Source organism: Anabrus simplex, chromosome 7 (genome assembly GCF_040414725.1).
Source record: "Anabrus simplex isolate iqAnaSimp1 chromosome 7, ASM4041472v1, whole genome shotgun sequence".
Taxonomy (NCBI): Eukaryota; Metazoa; Arthropoda; class Insecta; order Orthoptera; family Tettigoniidae; genus Anabrus; species Anabrus simplex.
In genome coordinates this window covers 198,612,504-198,633,689 of record NC_090271.1, presented here as the reverse complement: position 1 = coordinate 198,633,689, position 21,186 = coordinate 198,612,504, and positions in this window count along the sequence as shown.

Sequence of the window (21,186 nt, the reverse complement as noted above, 5' to 3'; positions counted from 1 at the left end):
ATCGTATTCTAAATATCACTCGAATACTATTCGTCACCTCAAGAAGATCCCTTCGGAACGTTTTCCCCTCTGATTAGTATTAAGAGGGGATGTTTATCTGATTGTACTTTCCCTTAAAATTATAATCTCAACCGGATGGGAGTGTGCCTGCCTCTTACCCCGAAGTCTCAGGTTCCATTTTATGGCAGTCTAAGGATTTTCATTCTGAGTTGAAAGCTACAACGGAGTTCACTCAGCCTCGTGAGACCAGCTGTGGAAGTGCCTAACCTGAGAGGTAGGGAACTCGGTCATGAAGCCAAGCAATACAACTGAGGATATCGTCTCGCCGACGCGAGACCCTCCTAATATCTGAAGGCCATCTGAATGGGCAGCAGCCGTCTTGGCAGCGCAAGCCCCTACGGACCACAACACGACTCATCTTATGATAATCTTTGTAAGCACTTAAGAATAGGGATTCCGTAACATAATGGCGAATTGATTTTGTTTTTTGCTTATCTTCATTGGTTAGTGGACATGCATACACAACAAAGCATGTCCAACAGATTGGAGTTGCTCAACTCCCAAAATGCATCATTCATCCAATGTGCTTATTGTCGTTTACATTAATTTGTGCTTAACAGATTTCTACATCAAGATCCACAAACACAATTAAGTATTTGTACAGACAGCTAACATTTCGTGCCGTATTCATACGTTCATAAACAAGTATAATTACCACCGCAGGCAGCTAAGATTGGTTAATGAGCATTTAACTTTCCATCATATTCGATGGTAAACCATTATCAGTCAGGCATTTTGCGAATGCTCCTTGTAAGGGACTATTCAAGAGATAAATCCATATATTAAAAAAGTTTACTAAAACAGCTATTTGCAGTTCGATCGGCCGTTCTACTGACCGATTTGCTTCATTGTTTTCTATTCTCTCGGGAATTATCTGCCGGTGAATCAACAGGCACTGATAGGATTCTCAGTTCATTCAATTTTGAGTCATTCTAAAATCAAATTACTGAATCACTAAATACCTCCAGCCCGTAATACATTCTGTACTAAGCGGATTGCACGCGGTTAGGGAGCAATTTCTTTATATAAAGTCCCTCGCTGAGTCCGAGGGCAAAACCAACCCGATAGTGAGACCAGCTGTGGATAGTGTATGTTCTAAAACAATGGGCGTTACATCAGCATTTTCCCACGAGGTCACTGACCCATTGCAGTGTATCAAGGGGTCCTGATCCGAGGTCATTGACTCCTAGTTGAGTAGTAGGACAATGGGAATTCGCGCATTTTGCGTGCGGGAGCAAGCCTAACCTCATAGTCTCCATCTTGGAGGGGCCTAACCTCACAGGACCTAGTTTTAAAGCCAGATGCCCTTCCCTCATCACATTCGCCATCTTGGAGGGGGCCCGAACCTTACAGGGCCTAGTTTTACGGCCAGATGCCCTTCCCTCATCACAGTCGCAATATTGGAGGGACCTAACGTTATAGGGGCTAGTTTTACGACCAAATGCCCTTCCAAGTGCCAATTAAGGAAGCCTAACCTCAAAGGGCCTAGGTTTACGGCCAGATGCCCTTCCCGACGCCTTATTGGAGGTCCCTAACCTCTCAGGGCCTAGTTTTTCGGCTAGATGCCCTTCCTTCCTCACAGTCGCCATCTTTGAGGGGCCTAACCTTGCAGGGCCTAGTTTTATGGTCAGGTGCCCTTCCCTCCCAAAAGGCGCCATTTTGGAGGGGCCTAACTACACAGTCGCCATCTTGGGCCCAGTTTTACAGCCAGATGCCCTTCCCTCCTCACAGCCACCATTTTGGAGGGGCCTAACCACACATTCACCAACTTGGGGGCTCCGTTTTTCAGTCAGATGCCCTTCCCTCCTCACAGGGGCCATTTTGGATTGGACTAACTACATAGTCAGTATCTTGGGCCCAGTTTCACGGTCAGATGCCCTTTCCTCCTCACAGGCGCCATTTTGGAGGGCCTAACTACACAGTCGCCATCTTGGGCCCAGTTTTATGGTCAGATGTCCTTCCCTTCTCACAGCTGCCATTTTGAAGGGGTCTAACCACACAGTCACCATCTTGGTGCCCAGTTTTTCGGCCATATACCCTTCCCTCCACACAACCGCCATTTGGAGGGGCCTAAAGTCACATTTGGGCGCAGTTTTACGGTCAGATGCCCCTTCACTCCTCACAGACGCCATTTTGGAGGGGCCTAACCGCACATTCGGCATCTTGGGCACATTTTTACGGTAAGAAGCCCCTTCTCTCCTCACAGATGCCATTTTGATAAGGCCTATCCCTACAGGGCTTAGTTTTACAGACAGATACCCTTCCCTTACCTGGCCTAGTTTTACTGGTAGATTGCCTTCCCCCTCACAGACGCCATTTTGTTTACAGGGCCCCGTTTTACGGACAGATGCCCTTCCCCCTCCTCATTGGACCTAGTTTTACGGCTAGATGTTCCTCCCTCCTCACAGACGTCGTTTTGCTCACAGGGCATGGTTTTACGGTCAGATGCCCTTCCCTCCTCCTCATCGGACCTAGTATTATGTCTGGATGCCACATCCCTCCTCACAGATGCCGTTTTGCACACAGGGCCTAGTTTTACGCTATCCTAGTTGTGTCTTCCTCCTGATCTATTGCAGTTTTACGGTAGATGCCCCGTACTTCCTTCTCATTTAGCCCTTTCATGTCACTTTGGAGGAGCCGAATGGACGGAGGCCCTTGTTTCAGAAAAGTATAAAAGATATTATTATAAATAATCAAACGCAATCATAATTAGCATTACAATTGAAGAGCTATCTGATGTTGTGATGCCGACCCCGGTCTAGAAAGTAAAGAATAACTGCTGAGAGGATCTGTCATGCTGGACACAACGACACTACATAATTTGCAAGCCTTCGGGCTGAATAATTTATTAATTGTCATTACATGTTATCCTTTCTTTCTTGCCGCCTATCACCCCGTTTAGCAGCAGAATCAGGTGATATGTACAGGAAAAAAGAATTAAACACGTAGATAAAAAATAATTACCATTTTTTTCATGAGTTATACTTACGTTATTGAAATGCCATCAAACTGGTGAGCACGGTGTAGAAGAGTCCATTTGTTCCTTTTTACCTTCTGATAAGAGCTGAGCCTTGAATTCAGCATTTTTACTTACCTTCTTTCATTTTACCCTTTTGCGAGGTAAAAGAAGAGGAGGGTGTGGAGGACGAATGAGCAGGGCGCGATAGGGAGGGAGAGGTGGACTTTATATGTGTAGCACGATGTTTCTTGGTTCTGCATTTTTACATTTACCTTTTTCGGTCATTGATATTAGGAACATAATCTTGTTTATCGTATAATATTAAAACATAATTAGAAGGATAAAAGGAGAGGAATAGAAGTGTAATGTTAAACTATTATACTAAAAGTAGAATATTTACCTTTTTTCTTTTTTTGTATTTTTCATCATCAACAACATCTTCGTCATTAACAATAGTGATTTTTTTGTATATTGGAAACAAATATAGAAAAATAATTTGGTGAAATATTATCATTACTATTTGTGATTTATAACATTGTAAAACTACAAAAACTTTTTGTATTCTGATTATTTTCTCAACGTTAACATTATTAGTGCTTTTTTGTATATTGCAAACAAATATAGAAAAATTATTGTAGAAATATTATAATTACTATTAGTGATTTAGTAACATTGTAAAGCTACTATAACTTTTGGTATTCTAATTATTTTCTATTAAAAATCATGCCGTGACAAACAGTTATAAAAATGCAGAGAATATAATACTTCTCCATATGCCATATCTTTAATGTAGAAATGAAAATAGAATTTAAAAATGAATGCTGATGTAACATTCTTTAATGATTTTTGTATTTACAAGTATTTTCAATATTTTTCATCGAAATGTAGAAAACTTTGTATTTTAAATAATGTTATCCCTTTTTCACATAATCATTATATTTTCATCAATGAATGTTTCCTCAATATAACGACATTATAACATCGTAAACCATAATAACTTATTGTATTCTGATTATTTACAATTTAGAAAATCATGACATGACAAACAGCTAAATGTTTTTGTACCCCCAGGGTACACTGTTGTTTATTATCAAATGCAATTAATGAACATTTATTCAATAGTAAAAACATGATGTCTGCGTGAAGGTATTCACATCTGTCTACAAAAAGCAGCATTTTTATTTGCTAGTACATTATGATAGTTTTGAACATGTAAATGTCTAACTACACTTGAACTTACACCTTTTGCCTTTCTCACAGATTGTGAGTTTTCTGTCTCGTATGGATACATTTTTGCTGCTAAACCAATAAACTGTCATAATATTCATACTACATTCGTCTTTCATAAGACCTGTGTCCGACTCGTTGGCTGAACGGTCAGCGTACTGGCCTTCGGTTCAGAGGGTCCCGGGTTCGATTCCCGGCAGGGTCGGGGATTTTAACCTTAATTGGTTAATTCCAATGGCACGGGGGCTGGGTGTATGTGTTGTCTTCATCATCATTTCATCCTCATCACGACGCGCAGGTCACCTACGGGTGTCAAATAGAAAGACCTGCATCTGGCGAGCCGAACCCGTCCTGGGATATCCCGGCACTAAAAGCCATACGACATTTTTTTATAAGACCTGTTACTTTATTATTAAGTGGATTAGTGTCAAATGGTGAAAGAGAAGTGTCGAAGTATTCAGAATGGTTACGCATTACATCGTAGAGACGTAGACGTTTGTATTCCGAATATGATAAATAAAACTATCTCTATCCATATACAAATATGAAAGTTCTGTAAACTGGTGCTTTGCAAATCCATAATGAAAAACAAATTTTGAGTTTTGAGTAATCTAGTATAACCATTCCCAAATAAAGTGGCTTTGTATAATCTATCTGAGTTCTTAAATTCCAACAGTAATAAGATCACGATCAATGACATGATAGCTTTCAAAATTCGGTTTTGTGATGTACTTACGTGCACCATACCGTCCATTCCATTGAGTAATTAAATGAATGTCTCGATGTTTGCGAACATTTTCCATACTTTTTCCATTGATGGAGTTATTCATGGTTTTGAAAAACGTACTTTCAAATGTTGAAGTAGCACGTTGACGATGCTCTGTATTTAAATCAATGTACGGTTTAAGCCATGCTTCCTGCTTAAACGCAATGATACGGTGAATACACTCTAATTGTAAACCGTATTCTAGACACTGAACAAGGCATTGAATGTGAAAAACATACCTCTTTTTTTTTTTTTTGGAATAGGGTAGCTAGCAGTTTAATATACTTTGATGTATGATCAGGGGGAATAATTTTTTCAACACAAAAAGGAAGATCAGAATGAGAATTATGCAGATTAGGAGGGTTAACAAGAGACACTTCAAAAACGAAACCACGATTAGGATATTTAACAGCAAGATAAACATCAAAATGTTCACTTTCTTTATATGGTAAAGCCTGTGACATTGCATAACCGTAAAGATTATTAACATCAAGATACATAAGACAAGAATCTTCTTTCTCTGAATCATAATTGTTGAGGTATGGATTATTTGATATTACATGTCTGTTAACAAGCGAAACAAGTCCACCGCGAATTCTGCGTTCAAAAAACAAAAACATGACTACATCAGTAAAAAGATCAAGTCTAACACATGTATACTTTAACATTGCATCACACGAAAGACCAGGAGACGTGCAGTAATAACAAGGGTCTAATCCATAAATAGTTGAACACATTTTACGAAATTTTTCAAATACATCTCAGAGTAAAAGTGTGTCTACTTTTAAATACAAGACAGCATATTCACCTAAAGATTTTATATTAAATATTGACCACGCATTACATGCATGCACGTAGTCTTCATCTGAAATGGATATTGTATGCTTATCATATGATGATGAGTTTAGTGATGGTTCATTGCTTTCATTTAATACACTTAAAATGCAGACTGAGGAGGTAATTTTGTTTCTTCTAACGTTTTAAAGCTTGGGATATAGTCATATGGCAGAATACCTTTCCTAATACAAAGTTTAAATTTCTCCGGACCTGGAAAATACTCAGGAATGTATTTCAAGTCCTCGCTGGAAAGTCCATTTACAAGCGTATCAAGAGAAAAGTTAAGAAATTTATGAGTCTAAAAAGCGGATGCTAATATCATCTACACGTTGACTGAATGATACGAAACCTTCATGATTTTGTGCAATTACATTGAACTTTGTAGATTTTAATGTTGCAAACTAGCGAACGATGAAGTGCGAGTCGTAGCCTGACAAGTTATGAAAAAAAAAAAAAAAAAAAAAAAGCGAGGAATAAATTTAGGAACACGATATCAAGTGTTATGTGATTGATGTGCAGGTGCACGATATTTTCCTGTAAATTGACAGTGATCTCTAACCTTAATATCTGGGAATGTAATAGGCTGTTTACTCAGGGGTGTTCCTGGAACACATCCCACTTCCCCTTCGTTAACGGATGCGTTTCCAACGGGATGGAGCCCCACCTCACTTTGGACTGAGTGTTCGTGAACACCCGGATCAGACATTCCCTGATAAGTGGATAGGAAGAGAAAGTCCTGTTTCGTGGCCCGCTCGGTCACCTGATCTCAGCCCACTTGATTTCTTCTTGTGGGGCCATGTGAAAAGCCTTGTGTATGAGACACTCGTAGAGACTGAAGAGGAACTCTTGGCAAGAATTCTTGCTGCCTGAGACGCTGTTCAAACGACACCAGGGATATTCGAATGAGTACGACAGAACTTCATGCGACGATGTCATGCCTGCATTCACAGAGGCGGACGCCATTTCGAACATTTCTTGTAAATGGAGCAGGTTGTGAAACTTGTGCAGGTAAACGGACTTAAATGAGTACAATTCTGCTTAACTTTTGACGTGATCATTTCCGGAATATGGTTCCTTATCACAAATTGATCCATTTGCCGTCCTCAATGATTCCTGAAAGTTTGTAGCATCATCACGGATACTCTCTGTATATCCTTACAAATACAAATTATCATTGATTCACAAGAATTTAGTTAATTACCTAAATTATTTGGTCCGCGTCTGTGGTGTAGTGCTTAGTGTGATTAGCTGCCACCCCCAGAGGCCCGGGTTCAATTCCCGGCTCTGCCACGAAATTTGAAAAGTGGTACGAGGGCTGGAACGGGGTCCACTCAGCCTCGGGAGGTCAATTGAGTAGAGGTGGGTTCGATTCCCTCCTCAGCTATCCTGGAAGTGGTTTTCCGTGGTTTCCCACTTCTCCTCCAGGCAAATGCCGGGATGGTCTCTAACTTAAGGTCACGGTCGCTTCCTTCCCTGTTTCTTGTCTATCCCTTCCAAACTTCCCATCCCCCCACAAGGCCCCTGTTCAGCATAGCAGGTGAGGCCGCCTGGGCGGGGTACTGGTCCTGCTGCCCGGTTTTATCGTCCCGACTCAAAGTCTCATACTCCAGGACACTGCCCTTGAGGTGGTAGAGGTGGGATCCCTCGCTGAGTCCGAGGGAAAAACCGACCCTGGAGGGTAAACAGATTACGAACGAACCTAAATTATTTTCCAGTTTAGCAGTAAAGTAACATGATAGTACCCCCGAAAAAGACACTGTAATAAAGTTTTCTGTACACATATTTGGAGGAGTCGTTAAAGTATTTTTTGCCCTGAAGTCGGAATATACATACACGTGAGTCTGTCTGTCATATCTCGATTGTTTTAAGCCAAGCTTTCGAAAGAATGCGCACTGGAATTCACAGATTTTGTACTTTTGTAAGTCGTCAACGCTTGTCAATTATGTTTTAAAAAGTCAATTAAAGTCAGAAGTAGACATAAGTGAAAGTTAATTACGTATAATTATGAAGCTATAAAATAACTAACAAAGCTGGTATAATAAAGGTGACAGCATTGTGTGGAGTGATCCTATAAAGAAATTGTGGCCAGCTGCTAACGAAGCTGCAGAATTTCATTTCTTGTAGTTGTTCAGTTTTTGTATTCATTAAAACATGGTTGTTCTACATGAAACTAGTGCAAATGTTATTAACGTCACTTTATACGTATTTGTTAAAATCTCAAGGTAGTATGGAGTAGTTAACCTGCTTCGTGAAAGGGATACATGTACAGTAACTTCATCATCGATGACAGGAAATAGGAGAACATGAAATATTTACTTTGATCATCTTACCAACTACTATCAGGCAGCAATGTGGTATAATTGGTGCATGTTTTCTCTGAAATATCACAATTCGTTCCGTGTTCCTTCAACTAACTGAACTGGTGACAAACAGTGTTGCCAACTTAGCGAATTTTCCGCTAAATTTGGCGGAATTAAAAGACTGTCGGCGGAGAAATATGCCATTTAGCGGACAGCGGATTTTTTGGCGGAATTCTAGATTTATTATGGCAGAATTTAGCGTTTTATCCATTTTACTTTTAAAAAAATTGTACTCCAGTCTGTCTCCGAGCTATTCCGTATTCCTTGTCAGGAGCTAGCAGTCACATGAGGAAAACGTCTTATTTGGATTTGATGTTATGAGATCATGATATCATAAATTTATAATGCGTGGGAAAGGTTACTTATCTCTTAGTTGATGCATGACGACAGATAATGAAACTGTGAGAGAATAGCATTTATATTTATGCTATGAAGGAAGACCGTTTAATGAACAGGCCTGTTCTGTGCGTGGCCCTTGAGGTAGGGGATTCACCTATTAATAGTTTGCACCCGGCAGTAAAACGCCTACAAGTTTTAACTCTCCGGCTCGCAGGCAGGGGGTTAATCCCATTGGAACTCACAGATCAGGTGAGTACAGACATTTACTATTATTATTATTATTATTATTATTATTATTATTATTATTATTATTATTATTATTATTATTATTATTATTATTATTACGATATGCGTATGGACCCAATGGATCACGCAAAGCTCTAACGATTCTGTTTTCTGAGTTGCCAAACAGCTCTCATCCTTTCTCCGTGGATCCTTTTTCGTTCTTCTGTCCACTTTGCTCCAGTATTCTTTTTTCACTTAGTTCTCTGTTTGCACTTTCCATCCATTAATTTTTTTCCTATCGAGGTTTCTGTCCGCGGTGTCATTTGAGTTCATCTGGGCTTTTTCCAGATCCTTCTTCACTTCCAGTACGCATGGAATATTTTTTAGATGTTCTATGTAGGTGAGAATCTTGTGTGTCAGCCTACTTGCCGGCAGTCTGCGGACGTGCCCATAAAATTTCAGATGTCTGCTGCAATGTTGGAAAGCTCTTCTGTCACTTTGTGTGACCTCAGTCTATATCCATCTTCTGTTTATCGGGAGCCGAGAATTTTCGTCAGATTATTATTATTATTATTATTATTATTATTATTATTATTATTATTATTATTATTATTATTATTATTATTATTATTATTGCCCATTATTTGAGATCATATTTCTTGGCGGAATTTTAGCGGATTTTTAGTAGTATTTAGCGGATCTTGAAAATATAACTTGGCAACACTGCCACTTAGTCGACCTGTTCGCTTCTTCACTCCCAAATCTTCTCAGCGCAGAGTTTGCAACATTTTCGTAACACTAGTCACTAATACTCAGAACAAATCGTGTACTTTCCTTTGGATCCTTTCCAGTTCTCGAAACACCCCGTGGGTGGGGGACGCACATGAAGAATACACCCACGGTATCCACTGCCTGTCATAAGAGACAACTAAAAGGGGCGACCAAGGGATGATGAAATTAGAACCATGAGACTACTTGTGATTAGTACCATTACGTGAGGAACACCATGGGTCGACGTTACTTGCGGTTAGTACCACCTTGTGAGGAACACCATGGGTCGACGTTACTTGCGGTTAGTACCACCTTGTGAGGAACACCACGGGTCGACGTTACTTGCCATTAGTACCACCATGTGAGGAACACCATGGGTCTACGTTACCTAGGAGTAGTAGCGTTATGTGTGGAACACTACGGGGCTGGGCGTTGCCTATGATTAGTACCATCGTGTACATTCCACTGGGGAGGGGGAGCGGGCTCTCGGTTGCATATATTGGTGTCTAGTGGGGATAAGTGCCGAGCGCTGAGCTCGAATATGTTGGTTCCACTGTGTTCAGAATGGTTTTGCGTTACCTATGAGTAGCACCACTATTTGAGGAACACCATGGTTCTACGTGGCCTGTGCTTAGCGCCCCTATGTGAGGAACACCAAGGACCTAGCCGGCGCCTGTGATTAGTCCACAATGTGAGGAAAACCATCGGTCTACGTTGCTTGTGAGTAGTACCCTTATGTGAGGAATATCATGGGTGTGTGTTACCTGTGAGTGGTGCCATTATGAGTGACCTACCAACGGTCTGCATTGCCTATAATTAGTTCCACCGTGCAAGGAACGGTTACGGAACGCAAACATATCTACGGAATGCCACTGTAATATTTGTCCCATATGGAACATAATAATTGCTTTTACGCAAATGAAGTGAAAACTCTGCGGTAAATTAAGAAAGACCGTCCTTACTAGAGAAATATGCATACGGACTTACGAGCTGAAGACAGGACTCCCTTATGTTGTATTCCGCTGATCGTGCCGGCTTTTGTTTCTTTCTTGAGGTCCAGGGCTAGCACCGACGAATGGGGTGCTAGGTCTGTGAATTCTCATTATCTTTGTCGATATGACTAGCGCGGAGAGATCCTTCGACTAATAAATACGGTATATTACTTCTTTGTTGAAAGGAAAATAGCATGATCCATGGACCAATAATAATTGCTGCAACTATTATGTTCCATATGGGACAAATATTACAGTGACATTTCGTAGATATGTTTGCGCTACATAACCATTAATACCATTATCAGGAGCCGGCGACCTGGATTCTGGACCTCTTTAGACAATAAGCATCATCCCAGTAAGTAAGGCACCGTGAACTGGATTCACAGATTGTTTGGCTTCACGATCATTTTTTCATCATCATTCGTTTTAGATTCTAGTCAATGGATAAATTTTGAAGTTTTAATTATCGTATCATTTCGTTGCACATCGTACCATTAGGGGCCGATAACCTATCTGTTAGGTCGCTTTAAACAACAAAAAACATCATCCTCATCATCATCATCATCCACTTATTGAATCAAGTAATCCTGGTAAGAGTCTCATATTGGAACCATACTCTAATTGGGATCTTACGATCGTCTTATGTGGCGTTGCCTTTGCTTCTTTACTACAATCCCTGAATACTCTTAGAACATTATGAATAGATTTATAACATTTACTTACAACCTCGTTAATTGATTACCACAATGAAGGTTTTTCCTTATGTTAACACCTAGGTACTGGAACCAGACTATCATGAACCCGCTGACTCATGGGACCATACATCAGCAAGATTGCCCCAAACTGGGCTACAGACATATGGTACTGTACGCCAAGGCGCCTGATGGCAGGGGACCTTTTCACTCTAGAGTCAAATGTCACCTCATCTGGAAAAAAAATTAAAACCATAGTGATGGGTGAACATATGTTCTTCCGACCATGCGAGGGTCGACCGCACTTCCCTCCGTTCCAAGAATACAACCTCCGGCCTCCCAGGGCCATAGTGCGTTCGAGGCATATAATCAAATAAATACTAAGCTAACATGTAGGCATAAGAGAACGGAGGAAATTAGGATGCATTAACTACGACAAATTATAATCAAAAACCGTTTAACACAATTTAATCTCTCTTGTTAAAACACACAATTTATCCATGTAACCTTGAATAGCAATAGAATGAAATCAAAACTGTACAATGTCTGATGGACTGAATACATAATCTTGGACATAACACTCCGTTCATTTAAAAGTCTCTCCCGATTTGATCGTTTCTTTCTTTTATGACTCGACGATGAATACACTGAGATCATATAAAATATACTAATTTGAAATATTCATTGTACAGGACTATCTTTGTAAATGTGACGGTTTTTGATCAAACTCATTCTTCACTATCGGAATAAATACACTACTTCCACAAAATCGGAGACAACTTTGAATGGTTGCCTAAATAATTAAATAACTATACTCCTAATTGACAAATATATATATACTAGCAAGTTACCCGTGCTTCGCTACGGTATTATACTGAAATTTATAATTGAATGCTTATTGTTTTAGATATATAATCCGCCGAAATTCGCGATCTGACTCGTTTTCTGCGAGAATCCTCCAAAATTCCCGATCTGACTCGTTTTCTATTATTTTACAGCACGTTTCCTCCCATTTTTCAATATTCCTTTCCAACAATCGATTTCGTACTTCCCGGGCTAGGCTCAGGTATTCCTCCTGGTCAGTTGGGTCCGTAAATCTTTGCCATCTTTTCCGTTAATCATTTTTAATATGGATAAAATCCTTCAGGAGATCCGGCGTGGTGTCATATTGGGTGATTTGGCGGCACTGAACCCGCGGCCGGACTGCATTCTTAGTCATTAGCCGTCCAGGAGCCGTTGCCAGCGCGGTCCGCACATTTGACGACGGTCCGGCACATTATTATTATTATTATTATTATTATTATTATTATTATTATTATTATTATTATTATTATGTGTTGCTGGAATGGCTGATGACAGGGAAAACCGGAGTATCCGGAGGAAAACCTATCCCGCCTCCGTTTTGTCCAGCACGATTGTCACATGGAGTGACCGGGATTTGAACCACGGAACCCAGCTTTGAGAGGCCGGAGCGGTGCCGCCTGAGTAACGGAGGATCCTTATAAGTACATTAATAACAGTAAAATAAATTGGTCTCACCTCCTTCTACACCCCACCGCCGTTAAGTTTATTTACCGCCACCCCCCCCCCCCCCAAAAAAAAAATTAAAAGAAGGCTTGTTTCTTTATGTTTAAGGGAGATTCCAAACACCAATGTTCACGTCTATTACCTTCAGTTTTGAGATATAAGTATCCCCATAAAAGTAATTTACTTTTTTCACTTCATTTCACACCACTCCCCCCCCCCCCAAGTGAACTTTCCCGAAAAAAATACTTGTTTCTTTAATAGTAAAGGATCTTCTAAATACCAATTATCACGACTCTAACTTCTTCAGTTTTTGATTTATGTGTCCTCATGAAAGGAATTCAACTCGTTTACACTCCCGCCCTCCAAGATGGTTTCCCGCCCAAAACGCGTTTTTCTTTGTTTTTAAAGGAGATCCAAATACGAATTTTCACATCTGTAATAACTTTAGTTTTTATTAGATATATGTATTCTCATACAATTAAGCCAATGAATTTTTCAATTCTTCAACCCCCCCCCCCCCCCCCCGCTTCATTGGATGTTTAGAGAATACGTGTATTTTTACTTTTAAAGCAGATTGAAAATATCAAATTTTACGTCTGTAAAATCTGCATTTTTGATATATGAGTAGCCTAATTAAAAGAATTCAACACCATTTTCAGTCACTTTTACCCTCACCTCCACCCAGGTGATATTTCCGAAAACTAAAAATACACGTTTCTTTATGTTTAATAGAGATAAAAAATACCATTTTCACTTCTGTAACATGTTAAGTTTTTTAGATATACTGTAAAAATTCTCATTTCAAAATTTCACCCCTTTTGAGTTCCCCTTAAGTGGAGTTTCCAAAAACAAATCACCTATGTTTCTTTACATTTACAGGAGATTCCAAACACCCACTTTTTACGTCTGTAACATTTTACGATTCCAAGATATTCTGTAGATATAGTCTTTCAAAAAATTCACCCCAATTCTGGATGTCGTTCACGATAGCGGTGTATGATGAGCAACGGGAACCAGGCACTAACACTGATTTGAAAGGCACACGAGGTTTCATTTCAATCTAACGAATATTTTTATAAATTGATCATCGACTCAAAATTGGCTGGCTAGTTGCTTTACGTCGCACCGACACAGATAGGTCTTATGGCGACGATGGGACAGGAAAGGGCTAGGAGTGGGAAGGAAGCGGCCTTAATTAAGGTACAGCCCCAGCATTTGCCTGGTGTGAAAATGGGATACCACGGAAAACCATTTTCAGGGCTGCCGACAGTGGGGTTCGAACCTACTATCTCCCGAAGACCCACTCAAAATGAATCTGGAAAAGTACTGTATGACGTGTCGTCGACTGAAAATTCCAAGATATATTAAATCTAACTAGGGGAAACTTAAAAAATACGACTTCTGGACAAGTACAGGACAGAAAGTGAGATGAATGCTGTGATGGTGATATTTTCATGTTGGTTGTATTAGTTCAGGCATCCTATTAGGATCGAAAGTTTGTGCGAAAGTGAATTACAAAGTTATTCTAAGCTCTCTTCATGATGTCTTTTGCAGTCTTAACTTCTGCGTTTCTTATGGCTAGAAAGTGATAAACGTATTGTCTCTGTGTTTCGACCGTAAATTAACACAATGACAACTGAGGACGTAAGGAAGAGGTGAAATTCATTGTTAGCTTTAGACATAATGATCGCTTAAGTACAATGCATAACGTATGATTGAAAGTCGTAGATGTCACTCCACTACAAAGAGAAAATGTGCAGTACACATAAGGAACTGGCTATCATTTCACTCTCGCCGGCTAAGTCATTGTACTGGAAGACTATGTGGTGCTGATTATAATTATTGCATTTTTTAATTGTGTTTCCGATTTACGTTGCACTAACACGCGTAAGGTTTCGACAACGCCGAAATGTAAGGGGGCTAATAGTGTTGGTGGTTCATCTAAAACTACCTCCACGAATATTTCCGAAACGGGGTATATAATTGAAGTAGCTTTTACGACCGTCTTGTTCTTATGATTATCATAATGGAAAATTGATACACTGTTTTCACAGAATGTAAGTACAGACAGGGGATCACAATATCGCCCGTTAAGATTTTACAACAGTGATTAGAAGGCAGTTTCCTGGAAAGAGGTTTATGCCTTTATAAAAGTGCATATTGCCACTAGCCATATAAAAGTAGATCAGATCACAATCACAATTGCATTTTATGTGATCTTAAAGCTATTGGATAATGAAATATGGCCATTTTAATCTACGCCGTGCTCCATTTGAACTGTTATTTATGGTACTTCGGCCGTACGTCTATGTAGGTTTAAGTATTTTCTTTATACGGATTACATTCAAACTTCTTAGTCAGTCATCATCATCATCATCTGTTTATCCTCCAGGTTCGGCTTTTCCCTCGGACTCAGCGAGGGATCCCATCTCTACCGCCTCAAGGGCAGTGTTCTGGAGATTCAGAGTCTTGGTCGGGGGATACAACTGGGGAGAATGACCAGTACCTCGCCCAGGCGGCCTCACCTGCTATGGTGAACAGGGGCCTTGTAGGGGGATGGGAAGATTGGAAGGGATAGACAAGGAAGAGGGAAGGAAGCGGCCGTGGCCTTAAGTTCGGTACCATCCCGCCATTCGCCTGGAGGTGAAGTGGGAAACCACGGAAAACCACTTCGAGGATGGCTGAGGTGGGAATCGAACCCACCTCTACTCAGTTGACCTCCCGAGGCTGAGTAGACCCCGTTCCAGCCCTCGTACCACCTTTCAAATTTCGTGGCAGAGCCGGGAATCGAACCCGGACCTCCGGGGGTGGCAGCTAATCACGCTAACCACTACACCACAGAGGCGGACCTTCTTAGTCAGTACTCTGTAGTATTTCTATCGCGCTGGATGTGTTAGAGACGATGATGGTAAAGCCATTTATGATCCTAATTTACAAATCATACCTGACTGAATCTAAGTTACAGGCATTATTTCAATTTCTTTTCACTGTGCGGAATGTCAACGTCCATGGAGTGCGAGCGTATGGTTTGTAAGAGCTGACCGTCACATCATAGGACAATTTTAATTCACAGGTCACAGAATTCAGACAAGTACGTCATGTTCCTCACACAAGAACTTCCACCGTTGTAGGAGGACATTCCATTATAGACGATGAGCTACACATATCAGCATGACAGGTGCCAAACGCGTACCGTAAGACCCTGTTTCCCTGGTTTGACTCCATTCACTTTATTTTGCCTATGGACATTACAAATCGACTACTCCACAATAAATTGAACGCCATTCAGAAGCAACCTGTGCAAACATTTCTTCTGAGATCCTACAGCATGTACAACGATTTCTACATGGAAGCCTGGAACTACAGAGGTCGAGTCGTAAGTCATGGCAACTATTTTTTTCTTCTCGCGAACAGGAGACAACACGGAAAATCTAAGATTTGCATTTGGAAACGTACGGTATGTACTTGCGTATGATACCACTAGGTGGTGTATATAAACAACAGTGTGGGTCTAAGCATGTCCCCAAGTTCTGTGTGTGAGTGAAGGCGTCACAAAATAGAAGTCAGCAAGCAGGAGCAACGATCGTATATTAAAATAGCAGGTCTCCGCGGCAGAAATGCACGCCAATGCCATGCAGAGCTGCGGGAAGCATTAGGTGTGTGACTATGATCTAATCCCCAAAGTCAAGAAGCCATTACGTGGACAACGGTTTGCTAACAAAGAGGACATCGTAACAGCATTTCGGAGAGGTGTTGCACGTTACCGATACACATGCAGCGAATTGTATTCAGCGCCTGCCTCACCGCTGCCAACGCACAGTGGAAACCTTGGGTGATTATTTCGAAGGTCTGTAACCAGTGGAGACCTGTCTTTTGTACGTAGTCTTGTGTATTTGCTGTCTATACCATAATAAAGCAATGTTTACCGATGGCCTGTGTTCTGTCACTTTCCTACGAGAATCCCCTGAAGTCAGAATTTGTCTTTAGGAACTATGCATAAGTACATGCCCTATATTTCCAAATGCATATCTTAGATTTTGCGTGTTATCTACTGTTCGCGAGAAAAGAAAATAGTTGCCATGACTTATGACTCGACCCTAGTATATACTGTAGCTAATGAGCATCATTTTGAACGAACAAAACTGTAAATCATGTACGTACGGCCGAGATAGGTACACAAGCCCTTACAGTAAAAATTAAGTACAGCAGATAACACTCAAAGACCTTTTTCAACTTTTTACAATTTACTTTACGTTTAACGGACGCAGATAAGTCTTATGGCGACGATGGGATAGGAAGGGCCAGGAGTGGGAAGGAAGCGACCGTGGCCTAGATTAAGATACAGCTCCATCCTTTGCCTCGTGTGAAAATAGGAAACCACTGAAGACCATCTTCAGGATTGCCGACAGTAGAATTCGAACCCACTATCTCCCGAATGCAAGCTGACCGCTACGTGACCCAAACCGTGCAGCCACTCGCTCGGTCAGTCTTATTATATTTCTACAGGTGGTGAACTTCGGCTTGTGTTTCAGTGCACGAAGGGAATAGGATAAGTAAATGAGGTCGTGAGTCGAGTTAGATGGAATATAAATTTGGCCATGATTTACAATTTTCAGCGGATTGTTAGTTATGATATGATCGATTAGCTTGTGTAAAGTGTGATTTCATTTGTATATATGTGATTAGTAGGTTTTAAAGGAAGAATAGCCAGGTTACAGGGAGATATTGTGCCCCCTTATTTTTCAGTCTGGGCTGATAATTTCAGTAGGTTGTTATTAAAAACATCTTCTTTCTTCTGTTAAAGTCCGGCTCCATGGCTAAATGGTTAACGTGCTGGCCTTTGGTCACAGCGATCCCGGGTTCGATTCACGGCAAGGTCGTGAATTTTAACCATATTTGGTTAATTTTGCTGGCACGGGGGGCGGGTTGTATGTGTCGTCTTCATCATCATTTCATCCTCATCACGACGCGCAGGTCGCCTACAGGTGTCAGTTCAAAAGACCTGCTCCTGGCGAGCCGAACTTGTCCTCGGACACTCCCGGCATTAAAAGCCATACGCCATTTCATTTCTTCTGTTAAAATCCACTTGAATGCAGAAAAATTGCGCTCCACGTCATATAACGTAAGAGCTAAGAACTTCATACTGGCGATTTTCTTAGGGTTTCAAACCCGTGTTTCTCGCAATTTCTTTCAGAAATAACGTGATCCACTGAAGAAATGATCTTATCCAATACGGAGCGCTACTCTCGAATTTCCTCAGCTCCACGGTGGTTCTCTCTCCAGGGTATCCTTGAAAAAAGTTGCAATATTTACAGAGGAGGCAGCACGCAAGAAACGAAAGAAAAAAAGGTCCTATGAACATTGGTCGCAAACCCAGTATCTTCTAGTTATGGTCCGCTACCACTACTATCAATGATCATCATGTTCCAATATTGTAATTTACGGAGGGCAATATGCAACAAGCCGCCTCTGTGGTGTAGAGGTTAATGTGATTAGCTCCCACCCCCGTAGGCCCGGGTTCGATTTCCGGCTCTGCCACGAAACTTGAAAAGTGGGCCAGAAAGGGGTCCACTCAGCTTCGGTAGGTCAACTGAGAAGAGGGGATTTGATTCCCTCCTCAGTCATCCTTGAAGTGGTTTTCCGTGGTTTCCCACTTCTCCTCCAGGCAAATACCGGGATGGCATCTAACTTAAGGCCACAGCCACTTCCTTCCCTCTTCCTTGTCTCTATCCCTTCAATCTACCATCCCCCCCACAAGGCCCCTGTTCCGCATAGCAGGTGACGTCGCCTGGGCGATGTATTATTATTATTCCTGACTTACATTTGTGGCAAAGTTAGGGCTCACGGCCCTCTCTTACACTTAACCACTATAAACAGAATTTAAAAATGTAAACATAAAAGTAAGACATAGAAATTCTAAAAAGAAATAATACTACAGACAGATAATTCTAAGACTACCGGTAAGTTACGCCTACATATCAGTACAGCAATTAATGTGATAATTACTAATAATAATAATAACAATATTAATAATAATAATATAATAATAATAAATGAAGAAAACCCATCCACACAACATACACACAATGACTTACACAACTCAGTTTTATGTTACCAGGAAAAACTTTCTGCAGGCAGATTTGAATTTATGAGAGGAAGTAAGGTGCCGAATGTTCATTGGGAGTGTATTCCAGAGTCTCGATGCGGTAACTAAAAAGGAATGATTGTAGGAATTCGTTCGACTTAGTGGAATTTCAAGTAAGGAACCAGAACGGGTACTAATTTCATGGAATGAGGAAAGGAAACGAAACTTAGAAGAGAGGTAAGTAGGAGTGTTCGTCGAGAGCACTTGGTCCTCCTTCCCAATTGTATCCCCCGACCCAAAGTCTCACGCTCCAGGACACTGCCCTTGAGGCGGTGGCGGTGGGATCTCTCGCTGAGTGCGAAGGATAAACAATCCTTGAGGGTAAACGGATTAATTAAGTAAGAAAGAAAGAATATGTAAAAAAGACGGAGATACGTTCCTACATGAACATTGGTCGTAAACCTACTAACTTGCTGTGTTATGGTCGAGTATGACGGGGCACCGACCCATTTTCATCGTAAGGTTTGGCGACACCTAACACGGGTATTCCAAGAGCGATGGATTGGTGGGGAGGGCCAATACCTTGGCCTGTCTGTGTTCGCCTGACCTTAAAACTTTAGATTTTTGGCTTTGGGGACATGTAATGACCATGGTGTACGTGACGTGGATACCTACAAGTATGCGTATTCAATGCCTGTCGTGCAATCTGACAACAACCACAGGTATTCCGACGAACGCGTGATTCCATGCGGCAGAACGCTGCAATAAAATGGATGAGGGTTACATCGAGCACATGTTAAAAGTAGATCAAAGACATAGTGATCATTGATGGTAGTGATAGCGGAACATACCTCCGAATATATTGACCTTTTTCTTCTTCATTTGTTGCGTGCTGCCTCCTCTGTAAATATTGGAAACTTCTTCAAGGACATTCTATATACAATGCGCCGAATTTGAGAGATTTCTTCAAAAAGACCGCTGGCTACGATAATTAATTTAAGCTACAATGAACAACAATACTATACCAGCGAATTCCACAGTTATTGCTTTACAAAAATACTTATATATATAGGTTAAAAACAACTTATTTGAACCTTTTAGGTTCTGACAAGCAAAGAAAAAGTAATTTTAAGTCCTAATTAGATCTTTTGACGTAGAATATGTCTATTTTGGAAGCGTACATGGGCTAGTGAGCGTTGCAAAACATGAAAGATTTAAAATCGAAATTATTTCCAGACACAACGTGTGTTGATAGTGTTCAGAATCTCACTTTAAATAGGAAGACCATTGTACCTAGCAACAGGAATCTGACCGCGTTTCGACGTCATCGAGTGATGCAATACCACCGCCATCCTGAGGTACTAAAATGACCGTACCACGTCGCTAATAACTAATGTAGCTCTGGCTTTGGTACGACGTCGTTTCGAAACGTCGTTAGATTTGCTCCAGTGATTTCTACACGTATGGGGTAAAACAAGGTGGAAAAGTGAATATTCGAGAAAACTGTGGTGCGAAGAACAACGAAAATTTTCTTTACTTCATAAAGCATCGTGACATACTGTATGAGTAATCGATGGCTTCAAAATGATCGATAACGCATTCAGGAGAATACAGTAGTGGTAAAGGTAAGGGCGTATTCTGCCCGAAGGCAGGTTCGAACCTCCGCAGAGGTGTGCCTGTGCCGTAGTTTACGTACGGTAGGGTAGCCAGTTTCTTTCCGCTCCTCGATTCCCTTACTCTCCATCAACAGCGCATGGTAATCCATCCAAATCTTGACCACGCCCAATGTTGCTTAACTTCGGAGATCTCACGGGAACCGGTGTTTCAACCCGGCTACGGCCGTTGACAATAGTGATGGTGGTGGTGATTATTGTTTTAAGAGGAAGTACAACTAGGCAACCATCCGCAATTAACACTAATCAGAGGAAAAATCTGAAGGGGTCCGAAACTTCGAAAAATGAAAGTATCGGCCAAAAGAGTCAGGGCCACGAAGGGTGTGAAAATGAAAGACTCCCTAGGCCTCGCAACCTAATGCCGTCGGGGTCAAAAGGAACAAGAGTTGACCAAGAGAGGTCTGATAGGATAGATGAAAGTGAGGAGCTTGGCACAAGTAATTGTAAGCAATGCCAGGAATCAGCTGAGGGTCCCGTTGTCGCCAACCTACGCTTCCAAGTTAACAGCTCCTGGGGCCCCTTTTACTCACCTCTTACGACAGGCAGGGGATACAGTGGGTGTTATTGTACCGTCCCCACCCACAGGCGGCGAGAATAGAGTAGCTTATCTTAATTCAAAAAAGTCCAAACTCAATAATGTTTAGCGTCAAAAGGCTTATCTGAAGCGTCT